Raw genomic sequence first — 11,632 nt, forward strand, 5'->3', positions numbered from 1 at the left:
ATACTACCTTACATATCTACATACAACCCCAGAAACAAAGAAGCCTTCACCATCATCACCCAGAATTTACCAATACTTCATAAGGACCCCAAATTAAAGGAAATTCTAAACATACACCAAATCATTAAAAGCTACAAACAACCAAAATCACTTAAAAAGATTCCCACAAAGGCAAAATTGTCTTCTGATATTACGGATGCAAAAGTTAAAAAAATGTGGTAGATCGAACTGTGCAACATGTCCAAACCTGCTAGAAGGATCAGAATTCCTCTTTAAAGAGGGACAGAAATTCAAGATCAAATCTAACTTTACTTGTGCCTCTGAAAACATAATTTATGTCATAAAATGCTCGGGCTGCCACCAAGACTACGTGGGATCCACGGGACTATCACTCAGACGTAGATGCACACTGCATCGATAACAGATTGCATTCCCAGAATACAGAATGATACCTTTTAGTGAGCACATTGAGAAATGCGCAAAGCAACTACTACCACAATTTTTAATCTTTCCATTTTACCAATGTGCTATCGGATCATCAACAGAAATTAGACTAAACAAGGAAACATTCTTCATTGAAAAGTACAAGCCCAGACTTAACCATCCCAACATACTGATACAGAGAAATTCACACCAAGGGAAAGGAAAATAAATTTTAAGCGATTATCTCCCTTACACCGGAAGAAATCACTCATTACCTCCCCTTATTTAGAACTCTTTTGAACATAAACATAACGATAACCCTGTTCAACATAAACATAACGTCGCAAGAAATTTGAAAAGCTAAACGCGGAACCGGTCTTTCTTCTAAATTATGATGTCATTATAAGAGAAAAAATTTTTTTTAATATTCTTCAAAATTTTTTTAATTTTCTTCAGACATATTGACGCAAATATATATTTTTTAACATTTAAGCCTTCTGTAGTCTTTTCACTTTTTACTATTTTCTATATATTCAACCACGTGCTTTCACAAACCAACTTTCTTATCTATATATATATATATATACGTTCATTCTTCTGGACTGATCGGAACGTGAATAACTATCACTGTTTTTTTATCGCCACCGGAACGAAGAGAATACTTATCACTTTAATCCACTCTTATAGGAATGGTATGGCACGCGGTTAGGGTCTTCAGTTCACGATCGTAAGGTTGTGAGTTCGATACCCGCCCGCGCGTTATGTCCTTGAGTAAAATACTTTATTTCACGTTGCTCCAGTTCACTCAGCTAGTAGAAACGAGTTGTACCTACATTTCAAAGGGGCCAGTTTTTGTCACATTCTGTGTCACATTGAATCTTCCAGTGAACTATATTAATATTATCGTGTCTGTGGAGTGCTCAGCCACTTGCACGTTAATTTCAAGAGCTAGCTGTTCCGTTAATCGGATCAGCAGGAACCATCGTCGTCGTAACCGACAGAGTGCCAGTAATATGTGTGGAAATAAAGGCGGCGAGCTGGGAGAAACGTTTGCGCGCAGGGCGAAATGCTTAGCGGTATTTCGTCTGTCGTTACGTTCTGAGTTCAAATTCCGCCGAGGTCGACTTTGCCTTTCATTCTTTCGGGGTCGGTAAATAAAGTACCAGTTTCACAATGGGGTCAATGTAATCGACTTAATCCGTTTGTCTGTCCTTGTTTGTCCCCTCTATGTTTAGCCCCATGTGCGTAGTAAAGAAATATATATGTGTGGAAATAAACGTTCGTCAAGTGTTGGTTGCCATTGTTTTAGAAGCCAGGCTAAGTTTTTCCTTCTTTACTTTTCACTACATTCGTCTGGTGCATGCAGAATCATCTGAAGTCAATAGCTTATTAAAATAAATGGTCTCCATCAAGCGGAAATGCCGTGACACACTATATGAATGCGTCTTCGGTACTATTTTACCGATTCATTCAATTGAGGTTATAAAACATTTTCGACTCTCAAACGTATCTGATTGTCTTATAACACGACAAAATAAATAAATGAATCAAGAATGATTGCTAAAAGAAAAAAGAATAACAATACTAGGGGAAAATAATAAGTAAAATAATACAAGCAACATTTTATTACTAAATTATAGTCGGAGGAAATAAAAGACAAAAGAAAACCCCGCTAGATTTGTCATGTATAGTTAAAATCGTGTTATCATGGCGGAACACAATAGTCGGAAGAACTGTTTAGGTAATTTACACCAGAAAATGTATGACAAAGGTGAAGAAGTAGACAGAAAAAGAAATATTTGAAGACATGCAAATACACACAAGCTTCTATGAAGGATTCAACAAGATTTTACTGAATTGATAATAACTAACCCTTCACCATTGTTAGAGATGGTTGATTTTTCTTCTCTTAAGTTTAGTATTTTTCACTTCCGCTTCGCTCTTATTCTTCACTAACTTTTTACCTTTTCTCTCATTCGGAGACAACCACAGGCATACATGCAATTTACATATACGTGTCTGTGTGAATGTATACATATATATATAGTTCGTATATATATATATATATATATATATATATATATACATATATATATTTTGTTTTGGGATTTGGTTTGCAAGATTCTTTATGTGAGTTCGTGTGTTGAACCATATTCTGTTGTGTCTGGGGAGAATCATTTTCTTTTTGTACCTTATAATTTAACAAACACACCAGTAAAATTTCCACTTATTTCTTATTTTTATTTTCCTAAAATTTTCGTTGCGTCTTGCAACCTTTCCAATAGTCTTGACTCTGTTATTTACACTGTGTTATTTACACTGTAAATAACGGACACAACCGTATATATATATATATATATATATATATATATATATATATATATATATATATATATATATATATATAATATATATATATACATATATATATATATATATATATATATATATATATATATATACATATATATATATACATATATATATATATATATATATACATATATATATATATATATACATATATATATATATATATATATACATATATATATATATATACATATCTAATGTAGGATAGAGTTTTTCGAAAAAATTCTATTAATGGCCAGCATATTAAAAATACCTTTAAAGGTTAAATTTATAAACAATTTATAAATAAGAGCAAAAGAAAAAATTTGGCATTAGAAAAGTTTTTCTTTTGCCCTTATTTATAGATTGTTTATATATATATATATGGTCGAGGAGTGTATGTTTCTATGTGTATATATATGTGCGTGTGTGTTTACATACGCTTGTCTGTATTCACACACACACGCACACACTCACATGTATTTCAAGACATTTCGAAAATTGAATCATCCCAGAGGGCATTCACTAAAAGAATTAAGGACATAACTCATCTCGATTATTAGGACCGCCTTAAAGCATTGAAACTTTATTTTCTCCAGTGTCACCGTGAGCGATACATCATTTGCACGATATGAAGAATATACCATCAGCATTGCCCAAACGATCTCAACATTAGTTTCAAAATTCATCCAAGGCTAGGACCACGTTTCATACGTCCCCGATTCAATCCAAGATCAAAATACATAAATACATTCCAACACAATTTCTTTCCCTCTACAGGCTCTGCTCTATTCAACATTGTCCCAAAACAAATTAAAGAGGAAAAACATCCCATCACTTTGAAACGGAATCTGGACAAATTTCTTCAAGAGATACCAGATAAACCACCTATACTTGAATACAACTCACTCAACAAGAACTCCCTACTTGAATGGGCCATGCTACCACAAAACTTGGACTTGAATAGGATTTAACAAATCTTATCAGATGGTGCTGTTAAGTTAGACATAGCCTAAGCCAATCTTTGGTCGAAACATATCTAAGTTTTAAATATGCCGCAGTCAAATGACTGAAACAAGTAAAAGAATAAAAGACTATATATATATATATATAGTGTGAAGTATATTTGCTAAATGTGGCTAACCACTAAGGGTGGAGCACAGAAAGTGTGTCAATAGCCAGCTGGAGAAGATGTTCTCCTGGGGCTACAAGCTACAGTAGCATCCACCCTTGTGGTTAGCCACATTTAGATGGCAAATATACTTCACATTCACAGTTACTGTTTATACCTCGTTCAGAGATTTATTATTGCTTATATATATATATATATATATATATATATATATCGGAGACAGAAAATATATATATCGGAGACAGAGAAAGAGAGAGACAGACAGAGGAAAAGGTTTCGTTTTTTTGTACAGACTCGTATGTGTTCACATACGCACACTATATAAATGTGTGAACTTGTATGTATTCAACTTTGTACACAGACACACACAAACACACACACAAACACGCACGCACGCGCGCACACACACACATGCACACACACGCACGCACACACACACACACACACACACACACACACACACATAGATGCAGGCACACACAGGTATATATTATGCATGCGCGTGTGACGTGTAAAACTGGAGAGGCTTCTACAGATAATTAGTTGCCAACATTTTAGTGTCGACATTAATATTACTTCGAGGCGTCCGAATAAAACTAAATTTCTTGGAATATATTTGATACTGAGACTTGATTATTACATGAAAATGGTGGTCAGATATTGGTCTTCTGCTAAAGTTCGCTTGGTTCATTGCTTTTTATAATTTCATCGCTCAATATTTGTCCAAGCTGATCTATTAACAGAAATAAAAGAATGCATCACAGAGAGAGAAAAATAAAACCGATAACTGAAGCAGAAGGAAAGATTTAAGCGGAAGCCGACTACAAACGACAGCAAAGGCGCCTCTCTTGTCACCTTCCGCAGATTTTCGCCGTTTATTTGCAGATATTTTGAAATTAATATTTTTCTATCGTCACGGTTATATGAACAAAAGTTGTTCAATGGTATTATTAAGAACCTATTGCTAAATCTAGGAATTATTTCTGCAGACAGGTATGTGTGGTGGAATGTGTGTGTATGTGTGTGTGTGTGTGTGTGTGTGTGTGTGTGTGTGTGTGTGTGTGTGTGTGAGTGTGTGTGTGTGTATGTATGTGTTGTTAAGGTGTTTCCTTTGCAACAAAGTGTTCCATGTTCGATCCCTCTGCACAATACCTTGCATAAGTGTCTCCTATTATAGTTACGGGTTGACTAATATCTTGAGTTGAATTTAATTTGTTAGACGGAAACTGTGCTGAAACCTGTTGTGTATGTATGTATGTATGTATGTATGTACATGTGAAGGCGCGTGGTTTAGTGGTTAGGGTATTCGGCTCACGATTGTAAGGTCGTGAGTTCGATTCCCGGCGACGCGTTGTGTCCTTGAGCAAAGCACTTTATTTCACGTTGCTCCAGTTCACTCAGCTGGCAAAAATGAGTTGTACCTGTATTTCAAAGGGCCAGCCTTGTCACACTTTGTGTCACGCTGAATCTCCCTGAGAACTACGTTAGTGGTACACGTGTCTGTGGATTGCTCAGTCACTTGCACGTTAATTTCATGAGCAGGCTATTCCGTTGATCGTATCAGCTGGGATCGTATCATCGTCGTAACCGACGGAGTGCTCCTTTTTTTTATATGTACACGTACAAGGTGCATTCAATAAGTATCCGAATTTATTTTTTCCGCCTAAACAAATTCCGCACGCGCGAAATTCTTTAAATGAAAGGTGACACCACACTTTTTTACGCAACCAAGAAACCTTTCTTTCCTACCTGTTATGCCCAGAGTACAAACGTGAAATGCACGTTTATCGGATTTTCGTTTTCACGCAAAATAACCGACCGCTTCGAGTAGAGGCCTTAAAGGCATGTCTCAACACCAGTGATGGCGTTCTTCCTGAAATCTGGGTCGTGGTTTGTACAGTCTAGCATATCATGAGCGATTTCCATGCGAAGTTGCTTGATTATTACATGAAAATGGTGGGAGTCGAGGGATTTTGCTGATGCTCCCCACATGCATAAATCCTCCATTAAAATGAAATGCACTGGACCTTATTCCGACTTCGTGAGTAATTTCCTGGATTGTTACACGACGGTCTCCCATGTCTACTCGCCGAGCCTTCTCAATCGGCTCCTCGTTTCGTATTTCTTTACTGCCCACAAGGGGCTACATACTAAGAGGACAAACAAGGACAGGCAAACGGATTAAGTTGATTATATCAACCCCAGTGCGTAACTGGTACTTAATTTATCTACCCCGAAAGGATGAAAGGCAAAGTCGACCTCGACGGAATTTGAACTCAGATCGTCGCGGCTGACGAAATACCGCTAAGCATTTCGCCCGGCGTGCTAACGTTTCTGCCAGCTCGCTCCTCATTTCGAGTTGTGGATGCTCTGCCTGAGCGTGACTAGCTCTCGACTGAGGCGCGGCCATGTTTGAAGCGGTTGTACCATTCCTTGATCTAAGTTTCGCCCATGGCATTATCATCAAAGGTCCGCTGAATTTTCTGGATGATTTGAGCTTGAACATCACCAAGCTTTTGGCAATACTCGATATAAGATCTCTGGTCAATGCGTACAGTAAAAACAAAAACGCAACGAGCGCAAACTATACAACTGGACTGTAGGCGTAACAGCCGAGAAGTTACGCGGCCTGTCAGCGCGAAAATTTTCGGCATGCGCAGTTAAATCCCGAAAGGATTTTCCTAAGCAGTATTAGTTTGGGCGGGTAAAAATAAAGTTGGATACACTTTGAACGCACCTCGTATATATGTGTGCATGTCTGTGTCTGTTTTTGTCCAAAATCTACCATTGCTTGGCAATCGATATTGGTTTGTTTGCGCCTCCGTAACTTAGCGATTCAGAAAAAGAGACTGCCAAAAAATGCACTATACTTAAAATAGAAGTATTGGACTCGATTTGCTTGGTTAATCCCTGCAAATCTGTAGCTCAGTAAAACCTAAAATATGACTTTGTGGTAAGAAGTTTGTTTCTCAACCACATGGTTCCGAGTTCAATCCCACTGCGTGGCACCTTGGGCAAGTGTCTTCTATTATAGCATCGGGCCGACCAAAGCCTTGTGAGTAGATTTGATAGATGGAAACTGAAAGAAGACTGTCGTATATATATATATATATTATATATATATATATATATATATATATATATATATATATATATATATGTGTGTGTGTGTGTGTGTGTGTGTGTGTGTGTGTATATAAGCATACACATCCTATGCATATATATCTGTGAAGGATATAATAAGCAGTAAGAAAGTGAAAACTTGGTTTACTAGCAGAGTCTCTTGAGATATATTTCTTCTGCATCGTGTTACCGACACTCCCTTGTCAGTCTTAGATATGCAGTGAACCGATCATTAGTTTGTTGGCCACCTGTGGTCAGTGAACCTATCATTGATCTGATGCTACATAAAATAATAAAAAAAGTAATGTCCTTCAATATATTTCTTTACGAAGAAAAATTAAAAGAAAGAAAATTTGACTGACATAAAGACATAAAGCTATCTTTATTCTTTTCCCTAAGGAATTAAAAGAAGGGTTCAGGCAAAACGATTCTCTTCCCTGATAAACAAGAAACCGACCAATCACCTGAGATATTTATTTTTTGGAATTATCTTCCCTTTGCTTTACGGGTTTCTACTAATTAATGCTCAATTATTATTTTTTTTTCTCCAACAAAGAGGTAATTTCTATGAATTGAATATTTTTTTGCGTATGTCAATTAGTGTCTAACTTTTTACCGATGACCAGGCGGTAAGAAATTTAAACATATCGTTCTTGGTTCAGTTCCCTCCGCATAAGCCTTGGGCAAGGTCTTTTAAGGCTCCGGAACCGAGCAACGACTCGTCTGTGGATGTAGTAGATGGAAACAGAAAGAAGCTCATCGTATGTGTGTGCGTACACACGCACACTATTAGGTTAAACTGGCGTATGTCCAACTTTGGCCAAATGCGTTTTTCTCAATATATAATTTTGCTTGCAAAAGCCGGTTCTTTTGGTCAGACTACCTTACTTCCAGCGGATTCAGATGCTTAGCATCTTTCAAACGTGTAGTAAGTCCCACATACGACACTTTTGCATAAGAGCAATGACACACACACACACACACACACACACACATATCCTTTCTGTTATCTATCTATTCGTATTTGCAATGTACAATTATTTTCCGTGCTTTGTATAGCCGAAAGGCTATACAATTTTCACTTTCTCTTTGTTTCTGTTCTTGTTTTATTTTGTATACATTCGTTTGCTTTTCCCAGAGGCTAAATGCTTTTAGCTTAAGTACCTGGCACCTTACTGGATTCCAATAGTCACGGTACTAAAAGGGTGTGAAACTACAATGACTTTCCAGAAACCGACTGATGAAGAAATCTGCTGCGAATGATCCGTGTATCTAGTTTCTGTCCTGTTTGCCGTTTGTTATGTTACCATCTATGTTATCACCCATGTTATGCTATCGTATATTCTTCTGCTTGTTGTGCTCTTTTTGTTCTACCTTTGACTTACCAATGCGGCGCACCGTACCACCTGTTGTTTACTCTGTTAAGAGATGTATTCCTTGAATATTTGTACGACTCTTACTCTCTGTTCCCCCCTCACTTTTCTCTCCTGTTCCTTCCTTCCCACGCTCTTTGTCTCTCTCTATCTATTTCCCACCCCTTCGTTCCTCAGTTCCTCTGATTTTTTTCACTCCCTCGCATTCCTTAACCCCCTTTTCCCTCTCTCGTACTCCTTGATACCTCTGTCGGTCTGTCTGTCTCCTCTCGTTCTTCAGTCCCTCTGCTTTCTTTTTCCCTCTCTCGTATTGCATAATCCCTTTTCCTCTCTCTCTCTTATTCTTCAGTCCCTTTGCTTTCCTTCTTCGCTTGTCTCCCTTGTACTTTTTCTCTCTCTGCCTCTCTCTCTCTCCCCCTCTCATTCTTTAGCCCCTCTGATTTCTTTCCCCGCTCTCCTATTCTTTAGTTCCTCTGTCCTCTTCAACCCTTTCCCGCCCCTATCACGTGATCACTGTCCGGCTAAGGCATTGTCGTCCTTTTTCGACCAGCAACCGTTCAGGCAGGTCATTTTAGTCTGTTCTCCCACTTGGTGTGTTAAAATTTCTTTCAATTCCTTGCGCCAGTTCACCACGTTTGTCTGACAGTCGAAAAATCCTTTCCATTATTTATTTACGAGGCAATTACTTTTCCTTTGTTATACAGCCGGAAGGCGTTTGTCCATTATACATGTATAATTCTTTTTCTGTTGCACTTGCATTATTCCTTAACGTTACATTCCTCCGATAGTCGAAAGACCCTTTCTGTTATCTATCTATTCGTATTTGCAATGTACAATTATTTTCCGTGCTTTGTATAGCCAAAAGGCGTTCTATTATATGTGTATAATTTTCGCTTTCTCTTTGTTTCCGTTCTTGTTTTATTTTGTATACATTTGTTTGATTTTCCCAGAGGCTAAATGTTTTTAGTTTAAGTCCATGGCACCTTGCTGAATTCCAATAGTCTCGGTACTAAAAGGGTGTGAAACTCTAATGGCTTTCCAGAAACCGACTGATGAAGAAATCTGCTGCGAATAGTCCGTGTATCTTGTTTCTGTCCTCTTTGCCGTTTGTTATGTTATCATCTATGTTATCGCTTATGTTATGTTTTGTTCGATTCCGCTTGCTATGTTCTTTTTGTTATATATATATATATATATAACGCATTGAAGCATATCTTGTGTCTGGGGAGAGTCATTCTCTTTTAGTGCCTTATTATTTTAACACACTCACCGGTAAAGTTTCCGCTCATTTACTTATTTTCCGTAAAATTTTCGTTGTGTATTGCAGCCTTTTCAATAATCGTTGACTCAACGACAGTTGAAAAGGCTGCAAGACGCAACGAAAATTTTAGGAAAAATAAATAAGTAAATGAGTGGAAACTTCACCGGTGAGTGTGTTAAACAATAAGGCACTAAATGAGAACTTCCCAGACACAACAATATATATATATATGCACACATAAAGTATGATGATCTAAACCACTAGATACGCTGTGTACGTGCTATAGTTAGTCATCCGTTAGGTTCCAAGTTCCCAGCTAATGCTGGAGCTATGGATCCGTAGTTGGTTTCCGAGTCAGCATGTATATATTAAATCAGCTATAAATATATATGACAAATATATATACTGACAGAGAAAATTAAATGTTCCATAGAAGCAATGGAGACACACTGTTGACAATTCTTACTAGGATGAAACTGTGCAGTTCACTGGTCTAGCTCATGGGGCAGTTATCTACCCTGTCGGTATACATAAATGTGCTTTTACGCAGCTATAAGTGGTTTAACTCTTATTTCTAACAATATATGTGCTGGAAGCACATACTGTCGCAATTAATGACAACCAAATTTTGCCTATACAGTTTATATTGCGCCCAGCAGTCCAAATTAATTTTAACTATACAATTTGGCATATCGCTCAATCAGCCATGAATGTATATGGCAAATATATATGCTGACAGAGAGAATTAACTGTTCCATAAAAGCAATGGATGCACATTGTTGGCAATTCCATTAGGAACGAACGCTTATTTCTTGCAACATATGTGCAAGAAATTAATGGCGATTAAATTTTGCCTGTACAGTTTATATTGCGCCCGGCTGCCCACATTAATTTCGTGTTTGTGTTTGTCTACATCACATGATAGATGGAATTGGTTTGTTTGCGTCCCCGTGACGTAATAGCGTTTCAGCACAGAAGACCGATAGAATAAATACCAGATTTAAGAAACACGCCCTGGAATCGATTTGTTCAGCTAAAACCCTTCAAGGGGGTGCTCCAGCATGGCCAAAATCCAATAACTGAAGCAAGTAAAAGTAAAACCATGAACGATAACCAAAGCGCGTTATTTCATGTAGTCTGATGTACAAATATATTCTTTTTCTAGACCAGACATATAATCCTCTTTGCATTAGTTTATATGTTAATTAATGATTTAAAAACGTTATCTGACATATACTAATGTTGCCTCTAAGATACGCTTGTATCTCACTCTTCAACATTTCGTAAAATATCTATTAGTGACAGAGGTAGTAATAATACCGAGAGGTGATATTTATTGCCACTTTTTTAGATCAACCTACACTGCGGTAGTTACCATGAGAAAATCCCTCCTACTGACTTTTAGTCCAAAATGCGCTCTGGTTTGTATCGTTAGCGGGGACATAAATCCTCGCCATCTCCAGCGCCGCGATCTTCAGATCACATGATTTCAGCCTTCCTTGGTCTTGTCAATGATGGATGCTCGACCGCTAGAGATAGCAGCGATTCTCGGTGCTGATGGTGGCGGGGGATTTATCTCTCAGGTAGCGATATAACAAGAGTACATTTTGTATCAAAAGCCAATATGGGAGTTTCTCGCATGGCAACTACAGAACATTCACTTTAAAGTGGAGACAAATATTATTTCGTAAATCATTTTTATTGTCCTGTGTTAAAGTATTAGAACAGGATAGTTAAACTCGTTTGGCTTTGCTGGTTGGATCAAAGCTTAAACTGGATCTCGCGGGCCGAGTAACGATAATTAATCCTAAAAAATCTTATTCGTAATCTAGGCCATAGTAAGTTGTTGACGGGGGTCAATGTATACTATAATAAGTTTATTAACAAGGAAGAAAGGACAGAATATAATAGTGAGCATTATGGTCCCTTGGACATTACTGCCTGGAGTCCTAGAACTCATGGGACCGA

Source organism: Octopus sinensis, linkage group LG9 (genome assembly GCF_006345805.1).
Source record: "Octopus sinensis linkage group LG9, ASM634580v1, whole genome shotgun sequence".
NCBI lineage: Eukaryota > Metazoa > Mollusca > Cephalopoda > Octopoda > Octopodidae > Octopus > Octopus sinensis.